This window comes from Fringilla coelebs (assembly GCF_963513975.1).
Source record: "Fringilla coelebs genome assembly, chromosome: 2".
In the NCBI taxonomy this organism is placed as follows: domain Eukaryota; kingdom Metazoa; phylum Chordata; class Aves; order Passeriformes; family Fringillidae; genus Fringilla; species Fringilla coelebs.
Window position 1 is genome coordinate 115,991,058 of NC_140029.1, and position 20,807 is coordinate 116,011,864.

A 20,807-nucleotide genomic window follows, 5' to 3' on the forward strand; every position below is an offset into this window, starting at 1 on the left:
TTTGAGGAAAAAGAATACACGTTTCCTCTTGTGCAGAAGATATTCTGATTGCATTACAGAGATCCTGCTGATGCACTTGCAGTGCCAAATAACCCTCAGGAAAATGAATTTTTCAAACAGTAAAATATATGGATTAACAGTTTAGAACACCCACACCCACTCCGTAATCCCCAGGGCTAAACCCAACAAATTCCTAGGCTCGTTCATGAGCTCACATGCAGGAATGCAATGCCAGGGATGCAATACTGCGCAGTCAGGATGGGCTTTATCAGCTCAGGGGCTCTGACAACAATGCAGCGCCTTGGCAGAGCACCGTGAATTCCACTGAAGGCTCTCCACCCAGGCTGGAGCTGCACGTGACAAATGGAGCAATGATTCCCAACTGAACGGCAGGGAGATGCTCTGGCAGGCCAGGAGCACCATGGGGATGGGAAGCTGCCATTCCTGCACTCTGGCAGCTGGGGGAAGGCAGCCCGAGGGTGTGCTGTGACATTCTGGGGTCATTGTTCCACCCCAAGAAGAGCAGAAACGGAGGGAGCAGTAATGGTGAATGAGCTGCTGTCGTCTTCCCATAGAGCACAGCTACACCCAATTACTGTCCCCAGCCTGCAAACTCTCTGCCTGTAATCCTTTCTAAACTAACAGGAGAATTGGCTTCTCATTCCAAAATCCCACTTTATTTCAGTGTTAAATGCAAAATATTTAGGGGCTGCAGCCCGAGTCCACCAGGGGACCAAAGCTATCAGCTTGTAAATCCTTATCCAAGCTTCAATGAACTGGCAAAATAATCCTCGAGCAGTACCTGGGAACAACAGCAAACCCCTTTACTGGTAACTTCTGATGAATAATCAGCTCTTTTCCAGGCACTTTTGCTGAAGAAACACCTTTCAAACCTGACCTGCCCAAAGACAAGGCAACAGCAGCTCCACAAATGTAGAGTGCTGCTTGTTTCCATAGAATCCCACAGTGGTTTGGGTTGGAAGGGGCCTTAAAGCCCATCTCATTCCCATCCCTTTCCATGAACAGGGACACCTTCCACTAGACCAGGCTGAACTCAGAGAAGAGCCTAGAGAAGAAACCAGGAACTTCATTTTTAGGTGGCCTCACAAGTTGTAAGTAATTAATTATCCCCCAGTTGCCATAGCCCTCAGTCCAAGACACGTTCCATGGATGAATGACTTTTAGGGACAGAATCCTGGACAGAAATCCTGCTGATAAGGCCTCACATAAATATAGAACAAACTGAAAGTGCAGTTACTGACTTCTAGCCCCATTCTGCTTTTTGAACTTTGCAATCTTGACATTAAAGATGTCTTATTTTTAACTTGAAATGACACACTCAGCTGTATAGAACACACAAAACAGAACGATTCTCCTTGCTGCCAGCTGTGACAGGCAGAAAGACTGACAGACAGGCACAAGGAGCACGCTGAAGTGCCAAGGAATTATCAGCCACAGTGTCCTGACAGGAGGGGGCAGCTGGGGGGAGTCAGGCTCTGCTCCCAGGGAAAATTTCTTCCCCAAAGGGGTTGTAAGGAACTCCAAAATGAGAAAGAAGTTTGGGCAGAACGAATTAGTGATTTTGCTCTGCTGTCAACTTGTCTTTGGTTTTCCTAATTTTTTGTACCTAACCTCTCCATTACACAACCAGACCACATCCAGGGCTTAATAGGATCCTAATGATCTCCCATTAGCTAAACTTCCCAGCAGAATGCTTCCAAAGAAAGAAGAGGTAGAAGGCCATCAGTAGAAGGAAAATTTCAAAGGACCAGGAAACCAGCTGAATTGTTACTTTTCCTACTCCAAATCCGTAGCTTATAAGGACCCACTCCCCCATGGAAAAGCTGCAAAATGTTGACTCAAAGAAAGATATTAAATAACCATAAAAGAAATACAAAAATTTAAGAACAGCTGCTGCGTTATATCTCCTGATTGGATACAGCATGAATATGGGAAAAAAGGTATTTTAAATGCTTGGTCTGTACAGCAGCAAGAACTCACTCATCCTGTTTTCCTGACTCTTCTCCAAAGGGGCACAGACCACCAAATTGGACACATCCATCCCAAATTGTATGGGGGATTTCACCCACTGAGCAATGGCAGATTAAGAGGCTTTGAGGACAATTATGTGGGATGAAAAGGAGAGAGGGGGAACCCTCAGCCTTGAATGAGCACATGGAACACCAATGTCTAGACAGTGCTGACACCTTTGTCTTTGGGAAGAGGGATTAGGGAAGCAATCTGGCTGTGCTGTCCCTTGTTTGATATGAAACCAGAAGACACTTTGGGCTAAAGGCCTGGCCCTGCTCCAAAAACCACTTTATTATGAAGGAGCTGAAGAAAAGGAGGTCTGTAAGAGTGAGAGTGAAGTTTCTGCCTGGCAGTCACAGCAATTAAACAAGATGCCTTGATGAGGAGGAAAAAACCATCTGAATAAAAGCCAACGCCTCAAAAAAACAGGAGAAAGTAATTTGAAGAGTAGGTCAAGCCTCCTGAGGGGATTACCTTTCCAGTTTGAGACTTAATGCTGCAGACATGCTTGGAAAAGCTGACCAGTGAGATCCTGCTGATCCCACAGATCATCCTGCAATGTCTGGATGCTCCAGGACAGGTCAAGTGTTAAAAGGGAATGTGGAAAACCGTGTGAGTTAGGATCAAAACTGGCAGAACTGAAGGTTCCTTCTCTTCCTTCCACCCTCCCTTCCTTCCTCACTATGAGATTGCTGGGTTAAAATGTGTCTCATCAAACCCCAGATCACATAAGAAACTTGAAAGATCCACTTCAAAGAGCTACTTTGGCAAACAAAGCATTTAAGTCAATTTAATGCTTCTCATACTGGAAAGAACCACTTCCTTCAATGGCAAAGGAAAACAAATAATGAAGAGACAAAGCTGGGAACATTTGTGGGAGCTGGGAATAACTAAGCCCAGGCTGTGGCTGTGAAGAGATGGGGAGCTCACACCTCCCTGGCTGTTCCAGTGCTTCCAACATGCTGGACTTCTCTCCAAGGATGTGCGGACTGAGAGTGAAAAACCAAACAGCAGCTCAAAGGCTTTCACTCTTACCCAAAAATCCATCTGCCAAACACGGCAGATGCTGGAAACTCACTGCCCCAAGGACTTGGATGTGTTCAGGGAAGGGAATACAGCTCTTAAATACCTCCATGCCTCTAAAGACATTTGTCATTTCAGAGCTGTGCTGCTCTTAGGAACCATTTTTTGTTAAAAATGCATTTTAAAGCAGTTCCCATCTCCCTGAATATCCAGAGGATATTTCCAGTTCAATACTCCAAAGTCCTACGGTACCACCATCATTTCTCCAGGCGTGCAGGAAGAAGGAAGGGAGAAGGAACCTTCTTGTTCTGCCAGGAAATTAAGGCAGAGCTAGAGGATCCAACTGTTGGCTCCTTAAGGACAAGTTGGGATGGAAGCCCAATCCAACCTTCTTTTTATGGAGCAGTTAATGTGATAATATCTAAGAGAGAAGGAAACTTTATACAGACAGAGGGAAATCTTAATTCTCAAACAGAGCAGAGGCAATTACCAAAATTATAGCAATGGAATTGTTTTTTTGCAGTCAAGCATAATTATGGAAAGTCTATTGGAAAGAAAGCTTAGGCTATGATTTGCATTTCAATTAATTTTCAAACTTTAGTGTGGAGAATTGATGGCCAGAATTGAGAAGTACAGGAACTACCAGACACTGAAATACACTCATCAATATAATATAGGACTTCCAAGGATACAACTCAGACAATGTTCCAGCGTTTAGGGCTTTTTGGTTTTTTTCCAATTAGCCTGTAGAAAATGGATAAAGATGTAGAGGGAAAGAAAAAACCATCAGTGCTACCACCTGGCTCTGCTGGGTGGTACAACAGGAGCAGTGGCAATGGGAAGAAACTGGAATGAAGGAAGTTCTACCTGAAGGAGAGGAAGAACTTTCCTGTGAGGTGACCATGTGCTGGAACAGGCTGCCCAGAGGGGTGTGGATTCTCCTTCCCTGGGAATAGTCAAAACCCACAATCCCAGGGATGGTGGGCACAATCCTGGGTTACCTGCTCTTGGGGATCCTGCTTGAGCAGTGAGTTGGACTGGATGACCTTTGTGTCCCTTCCAAGCTCAGCCATTCTGGGATTCTGGGATTCGCATGCAGCTGAAGCACTGCACAATGGGCAGATCCAAGGCTCCTGAGAATATTTTCCTTCCTGAGGTTTACTAGCGGTGCCCAGGGCTCACAGCAAACCCTCAGGATCTCCTTCCTGACAATCCCAAGTTATCACTTCCACATGTTAAAAAGGAACACTTCTGTATTGAACTATCTGCAAAGTTCTGCCCAATTGCCTTACAATTTTATTGATTATAATTGGCTCTTGCTCCTTCAGCCCAAGAATTTCACACAAAATTCCAATTATACAATCCAGCATGAGACAGCCAGAGATACAGACCCTCTAACAAGCTTAGGCAAAAATCAAAGGGCTAAATCAAAAACTGGCTCACACCAAGTCTATTCTTTGTGCAGTCAACCAAGACTAATTAATGTTTTTAATGGCAGTTTACCCCTTTTGGCGCCATAAATCAGAGCAGGCAGCTTTTCTGAATTAACAAAAGAATCTGTGAAAGGTGTAGCTCATTAAGCACACTCCCAAATTCAAATGCACTTAATCAGAACCAGGTACATTGAGCAGGACTGCAGTCCAGGAGCAGAGTAATCTGCAGGCTGTACACAGAGAACATTCATTCATCAACACAAACAAGGCTGGCACGCTGGGAAGAGGGGCTGAATTATACATCTGAGAGAAAGGCCCCTGCTTCCAGCACGGCTTTTGTGAGGGCAGGAATGTGGAGAACACTGCAGGAAGGCACTGTGGAAAGGTGGGGGGGACTGAGAGGATGTTTCCCATAAGCTCACCTCAGCCACAGAGCCCTTGAACAGAGCACACTGCTGCTGCTGAGCTGCTGGAGCAGATCCAGACAAGGCACCAAGGTGATCAGAGGGATGGAGCAGCTCTGCTGGGAGAATTGGGAATGTTCAGCCTGGAAAAGAGAAGCTTTGGGGTGACCTAATTGTGACCTTCCAGGACCTGAAGGGAACCTACAGGAAAGATGGGAACAGACACTTTAGAAGGGCCTGGAGTGACAGGACAAGGGGGAGTGAAGCTTTCTCTCAAGCTGACAGAGAGGTTTAGACTGATCTTAGGAAGAAATCCTTCCCTGTGAGGGTGGGGAAGCCCTGAGAAGCTGTGGCTGCCCCATCCCTGGGGAGTATTCCAGGCCAGGTTGGAGCAACCTGGGAGAGTGGAAGGTGTCCTGGTGGCACTGGATGGGCTTTGAGGTCCCTTCCAACACAAACCTTTTGGGGATTCTACAATATATTTAAATATGCTGTAATAGATCACATAGAGAAACTTCCTCCTTGTATGTGGTGATGAATTATAAAGATTAATGACCCAGCATTTCATCCTAGGTAACAATCTTGCAAATACTTTTCTGAGTCAGATCCACTCCTCTAAAAAATCCCCTTTTAAAATGTTTTTGCCACAGTTTCTTCCCACTATCCCATCCATCCCAGCCCTCTGTCAGTGGGAGCCATTCCCTGTGTCCTGTCCCTCCATGCCTTGTCCCCAATCCCTCTCCAGCTCTCCTGGAGCCCCTTCAGGCCCTGCAGGGGCTCTGAGCTCTCCCTGGAGCCTTCTCCTCTCCAGGTGAGCACCCCCAGCTCTCCCAGCCTGGCTGCTGCCCTGGAGCAGCTCCGGGGCCTCCTCTGGATTCTCTCCAGCAGCTCCACATCCTGCTGATGTTGGGGGCCCCAGAGTTGGATGCAGCACACAACTTGGCTTGACAGAAATCCTTTTCCATATCACATGTTCTCTGAAAGGAATTTTGTTCTCCAAAACGGACCTGGCAATGCAGGAAAACTTCAGATCTGTGAACAAAAGGATTAGCTCCTGCTCTAAAAAAAATTCACTAAATGATGTTCCCAACAGCATCAAAGTGTCCAAGAACTGCTGGCAAAGTGCTCCACTTCAGCTCTGGATTCAGTGCATTCCCAGCCCAGTGAAGACCCCACCAAACTGGTAGAATTTCTCAGGAGACTTAAGAGTCCAGAAATTTTCCACATGAGTTCAGAAACATTGAGGAGCAGAAGTATAAAGTCCAGGCCCAGTTCCAAATTCCACTCACTTACACTGGATAAAAACCAGCCTAATGTAAAAGCACATTTAAAAATATTTACATCAAACCAAACCATTACAGAGATAAGAGAGGTATTTATAGAAACACATGGATTTTACAGACACACCGTGTTTAACTATTTAATTGCTGGAATTTCAATTAGGATGTGGGGGAGTAGGGTATTTCCCAAGCAGGAAACAACCTAAGTAAGCTAAGACATGGAGCACTCACACATTCAAGTTTAACTCAATTTCCTCCACCTTTTGATTTCTGAATGAACACTGAGTCTAACAGTGTTCCACTCTTGATCTTCAAATTTCTTAATCTGGAGCTGGATTGGACCAGGAGCCCTTGGAGCAGGAGCTTTCTTATGCAAAGCAAACACTCCACATATTCCCACTTGAAACACAATCTGGTTCCCTGGATCTCCCACCCGTCAGTTCCAGTCTTACTTTGTGTCCCTTCTCCCATCTCACCACTCACCAAACCCACCCTTGGCTTTGCCTCTCCCCTTCCACAGCTCTGGATTTTTGCTTCTCAGATCCCAAAAAAGCTGCACAGCCCAAATGGAGGAAACCATACACAAAAAAAGGGATAGGAGCAGCTTCAAAGTCTCTCCTTTTTGGTTTTTTTTCCCATTTATCCTTTTTTCTAGCATAAAGAGGGGGAAAAGGCAAAGCAGGAGATGGACAGGGGATCACTGTTGTTGCCTCAAACAAGGAAAAACTTTTCTGAAATCCTTGGCATTTTCTGTCCCATCCCACGTAAGCTGGGGTGGCAGCAGAGGAAGAAATACCCAGATTTTGTCTGTATCTATAAGGGAGCGATTGATTTAGGGCAGTTTTTCCCAAAGCAGGGCTGGAGTGCTAAATTATTGTGAGGATAAGGGTCAGAGTGTGCCCAAAGGTTTGATCCCAACGCAGTGCAGCAGACCCAAGAGCAGCTGACATTTAAAGTTCATGTCATTAAGAGAGCAGCAAAACATATAAAATGGAAAAAACCCCCATGGAGTCAAGCCTGATTTTTCCATATTCTCGTACAAGAACAGCTGGATGGGGTCAGACAGACACTTCAGCCACTCCTGTGTCTTCTCTGCCCAACAGGAAAGTGTGAATCCCTAAGGGAAATTTGAAGGGCAGGCACACAGGGATATTTTCCCAGCATACTTTCCAGAGGGATTTCCTGAGGGGATATGTTCCTGTTTCACAGCTCCTGCAGATCATGTTGTCCCACTGTTATAACATATTAAATTCTCTTACACACACACACACACATATATATATGTACATGCTCAAAAGGCTTGACCTGCTCAGGTCTCATCATGCTGGGCTCTATAAACCAAAATAAGGAGTTAAGACAGAAACTGCTCCAACCAAATGACACTGCAAAGCTTCTATTTGAAAACATTGTTTCCATCTTTCTTTTCCCAAGAAATAGAAACTATTAGAAAACAATTTGCCTGTCTCCAGGCAAATGACAGAAGTTTATATCAGGAATGGTGTCTGTGCTAACCCAGGGATTTTGACCCAGCTAATGAACACAAGTCTCCTTGTAATTATAGAACAAAAATGTATTATTTACTAGGAAGATATTAAGACTAATAAACACTAAAAAAAGAACCCTTCTCACAATTCTTTATAGGAGCAGCACGTAAGTACTGTGTGTTTTAGTCAGGCTGCTGAAGACCTGATATTTATTAACTTTCTAAATCAACACAATAAAACACCAGGCACAGAGTGTTGCTGGAGCTTCAGCTTATGCATTTCTTGACCCAGAAATCACTTCTCATTTGAAAATGTAAAGTGCTTCTGTAGCAAAGTGAAAGAAGAGTATCAAACGGCAACAGCTGCAATCTCCGCAGCGTCCAAGGCTTTCCTGTCTGGAGGGAGCAGGGAAAGGGTTTTGGGAGGAGCAGCTGAAACTGAAGGGCACAAAGACAGGATGAATTGGTACCTCTTGGATACGAGCTTCCTTGGGATGGAGATAATCCGGAGAGGAGTGTGCCTGGGCAGGGAGTCTTCACAGCATTCCAGAGCTCTGCAGCAGCAAGGACAGAGAGAAAGAGAGAGAGAAACACCCGTGAGGCTCTGTGGAAAACCTGCTGGAAGAAAACGCAGCTCTTCCCAGCTCAGAGCGGTCTTCACCTCCACTGGAGCAGAAGGAGAAATGGGACATGTAAGAAATGCAGGCAAAAAAAGGAGGAGTGCTGGAGCCGCAGGGTACGAGGAGAGGGAAGGGACACCAGAGCTGGCAAGAAGACCAAGGCCTCCCCAGCTTCCCAGAGGGGGAAAACAAAGTCCAAGCTTTCATTTAAATACTTGTTTACCAGCTATTTGTCAGGATTTGGGACTAAACAGGTTTTAGCCTGAGTTTTTCATGTTACTCCTACATCCTCCCTTCCCAGCTGACACAAAAGCTCCGAGAACTGAAAATGAAATCCCTCAAAATGAAGTGCAGCACCCAAAAAAAGCTCTCGAGGCACTCCACATGCTTTATGCATTACAGGGAGGAACAGAAACCCTACTGTTCCCAAAGCAGGACCAGCTCCTCGGAACAGTTGTTTATTTTAATCAACCCAGTACCGAAAGGTTTACATTAAATATTTTTCATGGTTTCTTACCACTGATCCTGTATTAGTTTACATTCACTCAAAAAACACTCTGGGGGAGAAAACAGGAGGCAGAAAACATTGAATCCAGTAAAACAACTGAGGTTTTTTTTAGGGAATGCTGGTACATCCCACCTTTCCCTGTAGAACTACACCACCAGACCCTTCCAGCCAGCTAATGAAACAGCATGAATTTGTAAATGAACAGAAACCAGTAAAATCTTCAGATTTTACTGAGTCTTTCTTCTTCCTGCCTCCTGCAAGAAGCCACCACCTGCCATCAGAGATGGCATCCTTGGAGAAAAGTCAAAACCCACCCTGCTGATGCTCCAATGGCCCAATAATCCAAACCCTGGTGCTAGCAGGAGCACGAGCACGCTCAGGAAAACAGGTCAGGAACATCTCCACCTGTTGCTTCCATGGGTGCTTGACTTCAGTACTTCTACATTATAAGAAGCATATTCATTGCTTGGAATTTAATTCTGGTTTCAGGCTTTTTGACTTGTTTTTATGGCCCTTCAATTCAGAGATAGAACCCTAAAATATCTTCAGGAGAGAGAGGAAAGCATAAGTGAATTTCAGCAGAGACAAGGACTTGACAAATCTCATCCCATCAAGCTCTGCAGTGGCAAATTAGTCTTTCTCAGAGCACATTCTGTACTGAAAGTAGCCTCAGTACTCCAGGAGGTACCAAATATAACACAGCCCCATTTTAACTTCCTTCCAGGAATACACACACTCATTTATTAAGAAGATGTGGGCTGCAGCTCCACTTCCAACAGCTTCAGTAACATTTTGTAAAATTAAACAAATTACTCCTTTTGTGGCAAGTAAGAAGCTGAAAATAAGTGTTCAAGCAAATGGGGGAGAAAACCGCCTCCCTCACATCTTCCTTCCCCCTTGGATTTTGGGAAAGCAAGCCTTGCCTGCTGCACCAGGCTCAGCATCAACCACAGGATCAGCAACCACTCCTTCTGCTGCTTTCACACCTCCATCCCCACACCTCTACCAGCATTATTTCATTTCAGAGCTGCTTTGATAGCTCAGTTTGCTCCAAGTCCCCATTTTGGGATATTTTCACATCCTCGTGTTTGTATAACCAAGGAAGTCCATGGCTCTTGCTGACAAGCACTGAAGGTGAGTGTCCAATGGTGCTGAACATCCAGAGGGTTTCCAGGATTTGGCAGGAGGACAGCACTGCCACAACCTGTAATGCTGAGGGATTCTCCAAACATTCCCCCTTTTGTTCAGCTCTGGCTGCTACAGAGAAGGAGAATATTCCCCACCTCTCATTAACCTTGGTGCTGCATCTTTCTTTAGCTGCAACAGCATCAATACCTGCTTGCATTGTGCTGCCACTCAGCAGATAAACCCTTTTTTGGATTTTTTTTTGGCTCCTTTTCTGTCTTTTCCTGACCAGAAGTCAAAATGATTCTGTTCAGAGGGAGTGGATGCTGCTGCTGCAGAGAGAAGCTGTGAAAAGCTGCAGAGAAGGAGGCTCTCCAGCTGGCAGCACACATCCCTGCCCTCTGCCACCGCTCAAAAACCGGCAGGGAACAGGTAGGATTGACCAAATTTTGACGTATCTGCAGAAAAACAATCAGTCCCAATCAGCGTCTTTGAGTGGAAGTGCAAAGACATTCATTAAAGAAGGAGAAAAACCAAATGAATTTGTGAGAAGGTATGCCTTTGGAAAATCTAGGGAAATAGCACAGTGCTGGGAAGTCCTATTGGCACAGCCTTGTTCATCAAGAGTGTGATCTGGGATTTAGTCAGGGAAAACTTCAAGAACACAGAAAAAACCAGCCCTGCCTGCCTGTGGGGCAACCTGTGCCAGGGCCTCAGCACCCTCACAGCCAAGAATTCCTTCCCAATATCCCATCTAACCCTGCCCTCTGGCACTGGGCCACCACTCCCTGTGTCCTGGCACTACAAGCTCCCATTAAAAGTCCCTCTCCATCCTTCTTATCAAGTTGAGCAAAGACACCAAAGCAGCTTCCTGCTGCCCAGAATTCCTCCTTCCCTTCCCACTTTCTTCTTGCTATGAAAGAGATTAAATCCCTTAATATTTCCTAAGATTACTGCAGCTACTAAGTAGGGAAGCTCATTCCTTAATATCTTCATCAACTCCATGTGCTATTTCAAGCAGCAAAACAAGATTTTTAATTCTATCCTCCCTGCTATGCCCCAAATTTAGTTTTCTTCTTTTGTTTTAGTAGCTACACTTCTTGATGAGCTTACTACAATTATTCTTCTGTATTTCTCTTTTAGTCCATTATTTTCCTTCTTCTTTCCACAAAACTGGATTCCAGTGGTAGGAGCTGGGTAGATGGATTATAAAATAGATTGAGTTAATTAGGATGTGGTGACTAAAACACCGGCTTTGGTAGATTGCAGAGGGTTCCAAATACACTCCACAACTGCTTGTCAAATGAAGATAAAAACATTCAGCAAATGTCTGACATTCTGCAGGGTTAAATCCTATTCATTTTGGGTTTAGCCCTCTGAGCAACCAAACCGCTCAAAATGGAAAGGGGAAAAGTTCCCCAAAAGTCAATGTTCACTTTCTTTACTGCCTATTTTCAACAATTTTCCCAAACTTCTTCTGGAATTGACTCTGGAATAATTATTTTCACTTGTGTAAGTTATATATTATAAGGCACCTCAGGGTTTCTAAGTCACAAATTACTTTGTAATGAAAAGAAAACAATTTCATTATCTAAGATTATTGTTAATTGAAGGAAATATTGACTGTGCTACTGACAGCAGTCAACCTCCAGAAAGTGCAGCATTAAAAATTATATGCAGCCATTGTTTTAGAAATAAAAATAAACCTTTCAGTAAGAGCAGCCTCAGTGTGGCCTTTTCCTCTATTTAAAAATAAAAAAAATAAAATCAAAGCAAAACACTCCAACACAAGCCTTCCCTGCATTACAAAAGAGGGATTAATGAGAATCTATTTGGACACTGGGAAAAGCCCTGGCAGGTTCATTGTGAAGGTTAATTCAGACACCTTTATTCACACAGGGAATGGAATTAAAGAAATAGAATTTAAAAGCAATAGTGTTAAGCCGTGAGCAAGGAGACACCACAGAGAGGATACCAGAGACATTTGTCATGGAGCCTAATACACTTAGGACCCAAATTCTGGAAGAATAGCGCAAAATGTTCATGAATGTATACAAATTATCCAGAATGGATCCGAATTCCATTCTGCTCAGGGCACACTTAAAGAAAAAAATAAATTAAAGATCCACCTGGAGCAACTGGAAGTGAAAACATCTGTGCAAATACCTAGCAGGAAATAAAGGCATGGAAAGAAATAATTTTGGAAGGCAGAGAACATTGCAGGAAACCACAGGGTCGCTCCTGGCTGGAAGCACCTTCCTGTCTTTCCTCTCCTTAAAAACTGGCAGTTGCCTTGGAGCCACCAGGAGTGGCCCAGAGCTGTACTGAGACCTGGATGAGGGAAAGGATCCACGTTAAAAATAACCTGGGTTTGCTGCTCCCTGATCTGGTTCACCAGCTGGCCCTGGGAGAGCTGGACCAGCAGAGACCAGGGAGCCCAGCACCGGGACTCACAGGAGGAGGGAGGCTCCCAGGGACAGCTTCACCCTCAAGTCAGGAAATACAGGACAGAGCCAGGAGAACTGGCATGGAGCAAGAGGGGCAGCATCAGCAGGAATTCACCCCTGGATTCACCAAACACTGATGATGCTCAGGAAGGAAAGGCTCCCAGGGCTGCCTCCAGCTCCTGAGCTTCCTCCTGCCAAAGACCCATCTCCAACACTCAGCTGGAATTGTTGGGAATCACCAGCAATGGCTTTGGCCAGTCAGGAGGGGAAGGAGTTTTTAAGGAAGAGGGTGAAAAGGGCCTGTGGTTCAGCAGCACCTTGCACACATCCACCATGGGAAAACATCCCTCCAGGAAAACTCCATGGAACAACACACAATGACTCAACATCTCCAGGTGTGCAATGAGCTTCTAAAATTAGATGGTTCTTGAAACTCCAGAATATTAAATATCCCAGGATGCTCTTTTGTTTTTTACATGCAGGATCAAAGTGAGAACTCAAGAGGCAAGAAAAGTGAGGAAAGCGTTAAACTGGCAAAGTTGGGCATCGTCCTTTCTCCAGGAACATCCTGTTGGCTTGGCCCCTAAGAAAGACAAGTGACACACATCAGGATTCTGAATGTCACCCCTGACCACACCTCCCTTTGACATCACTTCCACTGAATCCTTAGAATAACTTTCCCACTTGGAGGATGCCAGCAGAAGGCCAGAAGGGCAGAGCGAGCTTAGGAAAAGCAGCAAATCCCATCCGCATTTTTACTTACTCACAGTTACTGATTAAAGAAAAAAAAAAAAAGAAGAGGAGTCTAATCCCCTGGAAAACTGGAGAGGTTGCTTTTGGAGCCAAAGAGCAGGAAAAGGACAACTGCTACTGAAATATCAGCACTGGGCTCCCTGCCCCTGTCAAGCCCCGGATTTCAGGTGCCGAGCTGGGAGTCAATGCAGCAGCAGGATGGGTGGATTCAAGATATTTAAGTCAGACACTCTAATCTGAACTCCTACCAGCAGATAAGAGAGACTTAAACAGAGTGAGAGCTGGTTTGCTTTTATATTTAGCTCTATTTAAAAGAGACTCATTTCTCTAAGGCCAGTCTTTCAAACATGCCAATTTGCCAAGAAATATCGCTCTGCACCACATCTGCCAAAGTTCATAATTTAGAAAAATACACACTGAAGATAAATGCCCTCATTCTTGATTCTCACTTCATTGTGTTTAGAAAAGCAAAGGGCAGTAAATTCTAGTCTGGTTTAATAAGCTACTTCAATTTACATGGGCCATCTTTTGGGAAGGGTTTTTCTTCAATCTCCAAACTCAGAATAACTGGAATAATGGAATCATTCAGCTCAGTGCATTGCTGAGTGGCAGAGTTTGGGGACACAGATCCTACTGCTAATAGAGCACAGAAAATAAGCACTGAGAGCCCCTTCCACTACTAAAGGGCTCCTTGGAGCCTTCTCCTCTCCATGTGAGCACCCCCAGATTTCCCAGCCGGGCTGCAGCTCTGGGGCCTCCTCTGGGCTCTCTCCAGCAGCTCCACATCCTCCTGCTGCGTCCCCGTGGCTGGGGCAGCTCTGCAGGTAGGGTCTCACCTGGCCTCAGGGGCCGAGTCCTCTCTCTCAGCCTGAATTCCAGGTTAAGAACAGCCCTTGATCCCTTCAGGATGGTTTTCCATTGCAGCCGCACAAGGCAGCATTGAAATCTTTTCCCCACCATCCTCAATGGAAACATGACAACAAAATCAATTTGGAGATTGTTGTATTGACAGAGACACTTCCTGCTGGAGTTATTTCCATCTGAAAAAAACAACTGAGCCACACTGATGAAAACACTGTTTAAACTGTGATTCTGCAAGGAAACCTTGCAGCTCTAGAAAATTCACCCATTGCAGGTCTCAGGTATGCCTTGGGAAAAGGAGTCCTGGTCAAAAAAAAAAAAAAAAGGCTTCACAAAACTGATTGGTCTTTTTTTATTTATCCATAAAGTCTCTCAAAGCAACAATTGACTGTTTATCAGGTGTTTTGCCTCCCATTATACCCAAAGCACACACATTCTGCCATACCTGAGCAGCATCCCTGTGCTGAACCACACTTCATTAAGTAATTAATTGAGCAATTCAGACAGATTAGGTAGCAGTAAAAATTATTTTAAGGTGAGTAACTGCCTTTCCATAGAGGTGTTCCCAAAGTTCCTCACAATCTTTCAAGGCCTTTAATTACTTTCAATAACAAACTCACTTAAGAGCTTAAAAGCAATTAAAAATGAGTTAAGTCAACATTTCTTTCACTGGGGTTTATTAAGCACTTTGAAGCAGTCCCAGTCTCTCCTTCCTTTAGAAGTCATTGGCAATTTCTGTCACTGTAGACTTAATTTTTGTTCACTTAATTCCCTAGGCCACACAGGGACAGGTATTACAGTGCTGGTGGAAAACTCACCCAAAATTTAGAGTAATATTCCCCAGTTTTTAAAGAGATCATAGGGGAGAGCCCCCCAACACTCAACTCCTTCACCTTCCTGAACACTGCACATGGATTATAAAAATTCCTGATAATATTAGAGCAAAATAACGAGCTTTCCTCCAGCTTTTGCAAAGGACTTTAATCATTTCCTGTTCCAATCCCAGCACGGACCTTGCCTAAGGCACATTAATCCTTACCCCACACATTCAGTTCCTGCAGTCGGGTCAGGTCACCGAGCAGGCCAGAAATGCTCCCTTATTAATTATTGAGTCACTGCAGAGTGTGGATTTCCTCATTTCCGGCACTGCCATTTCCCAAGTTTCTGGTGTGTCCTGGTGCTCCTGAACTTTCCCACTGGCTCCAACAAATCCACCTTCTCATTCCAAACACATTTCTGTGCCAGCATCTCCCCGATGTGGTCCTCCTCCATCCTGCCCCAGACCTAAATATCCCACATGCTCCTCTATTTTATTTCCTAGTGCTATTTGAAAACTACTTTTACTTGCAGAAAAAACACCCCAGACTTAGCTTCAAACAATTCCTAGAAGTGTGTATTTTTCCATTCTCCTTCATACAACAGGCAGTGGTTCAACTCTCACATTACACAACAAGGGGGAATGGCTTTTAACTGACAGAGGGCAGAGTCAGATGGGATATTGGGAACAAATTCTTGGCTGTGAGGGTGGGGAGGCCCTGGCACAGGTTTTCCAGAGCAGCTGTGGCTGCCCCTGGATCCCTGGAAGTGTCCAAAGCCAGGCTGGACAGGGCTTGGAGCAGCCTGGGACAGTGGAAGGTGTCCTTGCCCATGTCAGGGGTGGCACTGGATGGGCTTTAAGGTGCCTTCCAACCCAAGCCGTTCCAGGATTCCATGAACTTCTCATTGTTTTAGCTTCTTCCATGTAAATTGCAACTTCCCTAGGAAAGGGCCATGTCAGATTAAGTGCAGAATGCACATCACAATTAAGTAACACATGACAGATCCTCTTTTGCCTCTCCACTGGCTACAGTGAGAAATATTCCACAGCAAAGGGTAGCACCTGAGCTTGTCTTCAAGTGCCCTTGCTCTACCCTCCCTCTGAGAATCATGAAACCCTTCAGGCTGGAAAAGAAAGCCAAGATCATCAAGTCCAACCTTGAAAAGCTAGAAAAGCCTGAGAAGCACCAATTCCTCTTCAAACAGCCATGAAAATGTGCTGGGAGAACCACAAGGGAGAACAGTAGCAGTGCCCCTCTTGCAGAGATAAGAAATAAACCAAATTATACAGACCACAGTCCAATCTCACCAAGATATTTAGGAGCTCAACTCCCACTGAACCAGCAAAGTTAAATTCCTAAATTCCTCTGCAGATCTGGGCACTAGAGAAGCACACTTCTTTGAGCTGGCTATTTCACATTTAATGTTTGTTTTGTGTTCTGAAGACATCCGAATGTTCCAAAACCTCCAAACATGCCACAGTCACCAAACATTTGCTTCTACAATTCCTTTGCTGCTGCTGTTTCCACAGGAATTCCAGTCCAGGCTGTTCTGGTAGGGGTGACAGGTTCAGCCATTTTATGCTTTCAGCAATCAGAACACGGCTCCATTTTATTTCATGCACTGCAATCAGAGTTTTGCCCTCAGTTTGGCAGCTTTTTATACCATGCAATAACAATTAACTCCCTTTGGCATAATTTATATGAATCATTGATTTAATACAGATAGCAAGGAAAAAGAAAAGACCTATTAAGTCATCTAAATGACCCAAGCAGCACCGCTGGATTGTTCTCAGCAGCACATTTGCTGTGCTTGTTTGAAATGTGCTTGCACAGCACAAGTACAAAAACTGTCTGCAGAGCAGACATGTTTAACAGATGCTCTAAGTCAACAAAGCTTGGAAATCTTCAGTTTATAACTAAATGTTGTACTGCACTTTCACTCCTCCAAACAGGCTTTAATGTTTCGTGAGGGGGTGAGAAGGGGATATTTGTGTTTCAGTGGAAAATACTTCCCTGACAATTTCCAAATTGGATCTAAGGCTTGCATGTCCAAAGTAGGACCTGCAAGGACCATCTCTTGAGAGGATTTGGATGCCCTGCAAGAGGCTGTCCAGTTCTAGGCCTATAAATAATACAGCAGACAGGCAATGTATTTTCTGGATGGGTTTTGCTGGGTCTTTTGGTGTTGTGGTTTGTTTGTTTGTTTTTTATTCTCTAGAAGAAGATAAGGTGGGCCTTCCCTGATGGAATTCCAAGAGCCAAACTCCTGGCAGACGTGTTCTCTAATCTAAATCTTTCTAATGGGCATTCCCATGTTTCCTCGGGCAATAGCTCAGGTTTGGGGGTTTTTTTCCTGTCTCACCACAAGCTTTCCTTCCAATTCACCCATGGGTTTACAGATGGTGCATGCTACTCCACCTACCAAATCCTTGAGAGACAGAGTTTAGAAGTGTTGTTCTCACTGTGAACCCCTTGGGGTGGGATTCATGGTGGGATCTTTGGGGGTTGTCCTGAGCATGGCCATGACTTGGACACAATGATCCTTGTGGGTCCCTTCCAACTTGGGATATTCTGTGATTCCATGACTATATCCTGTTATAAGCAGCCCTCTGGGAACATCAAGCCACTGACCTTCACTCATCCATCTCACAGCACACCACTCCTTGGGATGTGGAAAACCATCCTAAACCCAAGGGAACAACACCCACCCTCAAAGCTGCTCAGCTCCCTACTGGGAGCAATCAAGGAACTACCAGGAGTACCGTGGCAGGAGGAGAGGTGTTTGTAATTAAGCACCTCTGCACAAATGCAAATTAAATGTGCCCCGTGCTTTATTTGAGTTTAGCAGAGCCTGACTCTGCTTTTGCTGGCACAGCTTGGAAAGCTGTGACCCAAGGGGAGGGAGCAGAGGTTTGTGCAAGGAGTGCTAAAACAAAGCTAAGCAGAATCATTTCACAGGCCGCTCCAGAAGCTCCCCTCTGTGTGCTTCCTTGACCCACTAAAAGCCTTCTGCAATAAACAGCCAAACACACAGATGTCCACAGCCCTCCTGCAGAAACCATTTGCACTGTAAACAGGACATAAGGTAGGGGGGAAAAGCAATGCTTTGTGAATGTGCAAGAATTACAGGTCCTAAATTTCACTTTGTACCTCACAGTGCAGTCGCTGTTCCTCCACAGAAAGGTTCCTGAGTGGAGATCTGTGACTTGGCAGGACCTTGAGAACCACCATGGGAAGAGAGACCAAAAACCAGAAAAGTGGCTAAAAACAAGTGGGACATTAGAACAACGGCAAAGACCAAGGGAATAATCAGGAAAATGCTGTCAGGAACAATACTGAAGAAGGATCACTGTCATGAGAGCTGAGATCACCAGATGACTGCCAAGACAAGGAGTTATCAGGAATAAATCACCTCAGAGCAACATAATCAATGTCTGTCTCTTCTCACAACAGTGACAACGTGGTCCCTGTGCCACCTTGGCAACCTACAAGGCTTTAGAACAATTCCCAGATAAGGCTGACTGTGTAGACCATATCCAGGAGAAACTGGACACAATGCAATCCCGCACTGGATAATGGGAAGAAAATTAACGACCACCAAATGTTGACTGCAAGCCCAGAACAGCAAGAACAAGAGCATCGCAGAAGTGTCCATGAACACCAGTGATTCCAAAACATCACCATGTGCCCACCTCTGCATCAGGACCAGAGGTGCTTCCACTGGAGACCCATCACAATTCCCCAAGCATGGACCAACACCTCATCCCACTCCATGGGTCAGCTCCTGCCCACTGCCTTCCTCAGCATCCTCAGACCATCCCCACCAGCAGACTGACAGGGCCCGGCACGTCACATTCTGTCACGTGTCATCAAATTGCTCTCACTGCACTGTTAATGTGATTATCACCATGGGCCCTACTGCAGGTTTGGGGTTTTTTCCCAAAGGAAAACAAGTTCTTTGCAGTTGCTCTGAAGACACTGAGAGAAACAAGCTGTTGGTCCCCTGAGTATAAATCATTGTCCTTGTCACAATCATGACCACTGCTGTGTCAGAATGCACAAGAATTAGCTCTAGAAAGTGTCTGTACTGTAAATTTTAATGCTGAGAATAGCCTCAGATCCTTAAAAACCTCTTTGCTCAGCTACTGTAAGGAAGAAGACACAGAGAAAAAACTTGTGTGAGTAATAGGAGAGATGTTCAGTGCTACAGATAATGCAGGAAAATTTATCCTCCCCCCTTTTACACGGCCCAAAAATGAGTAATTATGTGCCAGGAGATATCATCTACTCCACAAATCAAGTCACTGAAACTACAGACTAAAAATTGTTTTTAAGAAAGTCAATTTATTAGCGATTACTGTGCAGACAGACATATGAGTGCTCTTGTGTACTTGCTGCATTAACAACCTCTCAAAAGCCACAGGAAAAGGAAAATCAATACTGTGTATTTTTTCTCACATCAATTTATCTACTGCTGAAAAAAAATAACTCACTTCTGTGTATGCCACACATGACATATCCCAGGTTTCCTCTGAGCAAGGAAAATAAAACAAGCTTTCGCTGGTTTCAACCAACCAAACCCTGCCTCGCTGGACTCAGATTTTGCTTTTGATAAAACCTGAAATAAGACTTGAACAAACTCAGAGCAGTCTCAGGCAGCTTGGCACTGGTACACAGAGCCTTTTGTTACTGATCCTGTGGTGCTGGCGCAGGGCTGGAGCCCATTAGCAGTGAACGGTCCACTAAATATTTCATGATTCTGGATTTCAGACGTTTCCCAGGACAGGTTCTATCACCACAGATCCTACAAACGGGCATGACAGTTGCTAAATAAAGGATATCATGCAGAGTAGCCTCTCCAAAGCACTCCCAGAGCCTCCAGCCAGGAACCAAGCCCTACATTTTTTACATACATATATATATGTCTCAAAAGTATGTATTTTTCCCTCTCCAATTACAAAACACAAATTTTCTCTGCATAAAGTCTTTCAGGCTGCTACTTTGACAGGAATCAAAATAAATCCCACTATGACATTCCCTGTCGAGCAGACTAATCTTGTTTCCTTCATTTTCTTTTTCCAGGTCACCAGTTTACTTCCCTCGGCCGAGAGCTCCCCACAGACTCTGGGAGGGCGCCTTAAAGAGCTCTGCAGCCACAGCATTTCCCCATCACTAAACCCCAAAACATTTCTAGAAGGGGGCGAAGTCCTCTCCAAAACGAATGCTGCAGCTTTTACTCTCCAGGCCGGTACAATTCCCAAAGACACGGCCTTGCCGCTTTCCCGCCGGGAACGCGCACCCTCAAAGCCTGCCAGCAGAACGTGGCCTTCACCAGCCATGGTGCAGCAGATGTTTGGAGAAATCCACCCAAATCCCTGGAGAGGAGTGGCTGGAGAGCCTTGCAGGCAGGAATTGGGGGTGCAGGTCAGCTGGGGCCAGCAGGGAGGGCAAACCACGGCCTGGGATGCACCCGAGGGCCGGGCAAGGCCGGCCTGTGCCACCGGCCACACAGGCTGGACATTTGGGAGCATTTCTTCACCAAGAGGGTGGTCAAATGCTGGAAATGGCTTCCTGCAGAGGTGGCCAATGCCTCGAGCCTGTCAGCAGCCCCCCTGAAGAACATGCTGTGAATTTGGTCAGCCGGGGGTGCGGACGATCCCTCAGGATCCCTTCCCACCGAGCGGGCCTGTTGGATTCTAACGCAGGAGAGAAACCTCGAGGACTGGAGCTAAAAAGCACAATATCTAACCTTTGCTCAGGCGCTGGGGGGCACGCTGAGGTGCTGATCCTCCTCCCAGAGACACTTCCATGCCCACTTGGAAGCGTGGCACTCGCCCAGGCGGCCGGATAATCCTGCCCGCAGCCGGGCTCCTTGAGGCAAAGCAGCTTTGTGGGCGCCGGGAGCCGCTGGCGCCTCAGACAGGCCGGCCTTCGCTCTCACGGCCGCCTTAAGCTCCTCCGAGCTCAAATAACGCGGCCAAAAACGCTCCCTGAGCCTCAGGGATCCACAAGTGGTCGTGG

The 20,807-nt window shown here is 45.4% G+C and overlaps 1 protein-coding gene across 3 annotated transcripts in view; it reads right to left on the reverse strand.

The window, feature by feature from the left end:
- FAM168A (family with sequence similarity 168 member A) overlaps positions 1-20,807 on the reverse strand; it is a 127,594-nt gene that overhangs the window by 80,976 nt on the left and 25,811 nt on the right. For 2 of the 3 annotated variants that reach the window (XM_084226241.1, XM_084226242.1), the window contains one exon: positions 8,125-8,208. The exons of the other annotated variant lie outside the window; for it this stretch is intronic. The gene's annotated coding sequence lies outside the window, so the exon portion shown is untranslated. The remainder of the gene's footprint in view (positions 1-8,124; positions 8,209-20,807) is intronic. 3 annotated transcript variants of the gene reach the window in all.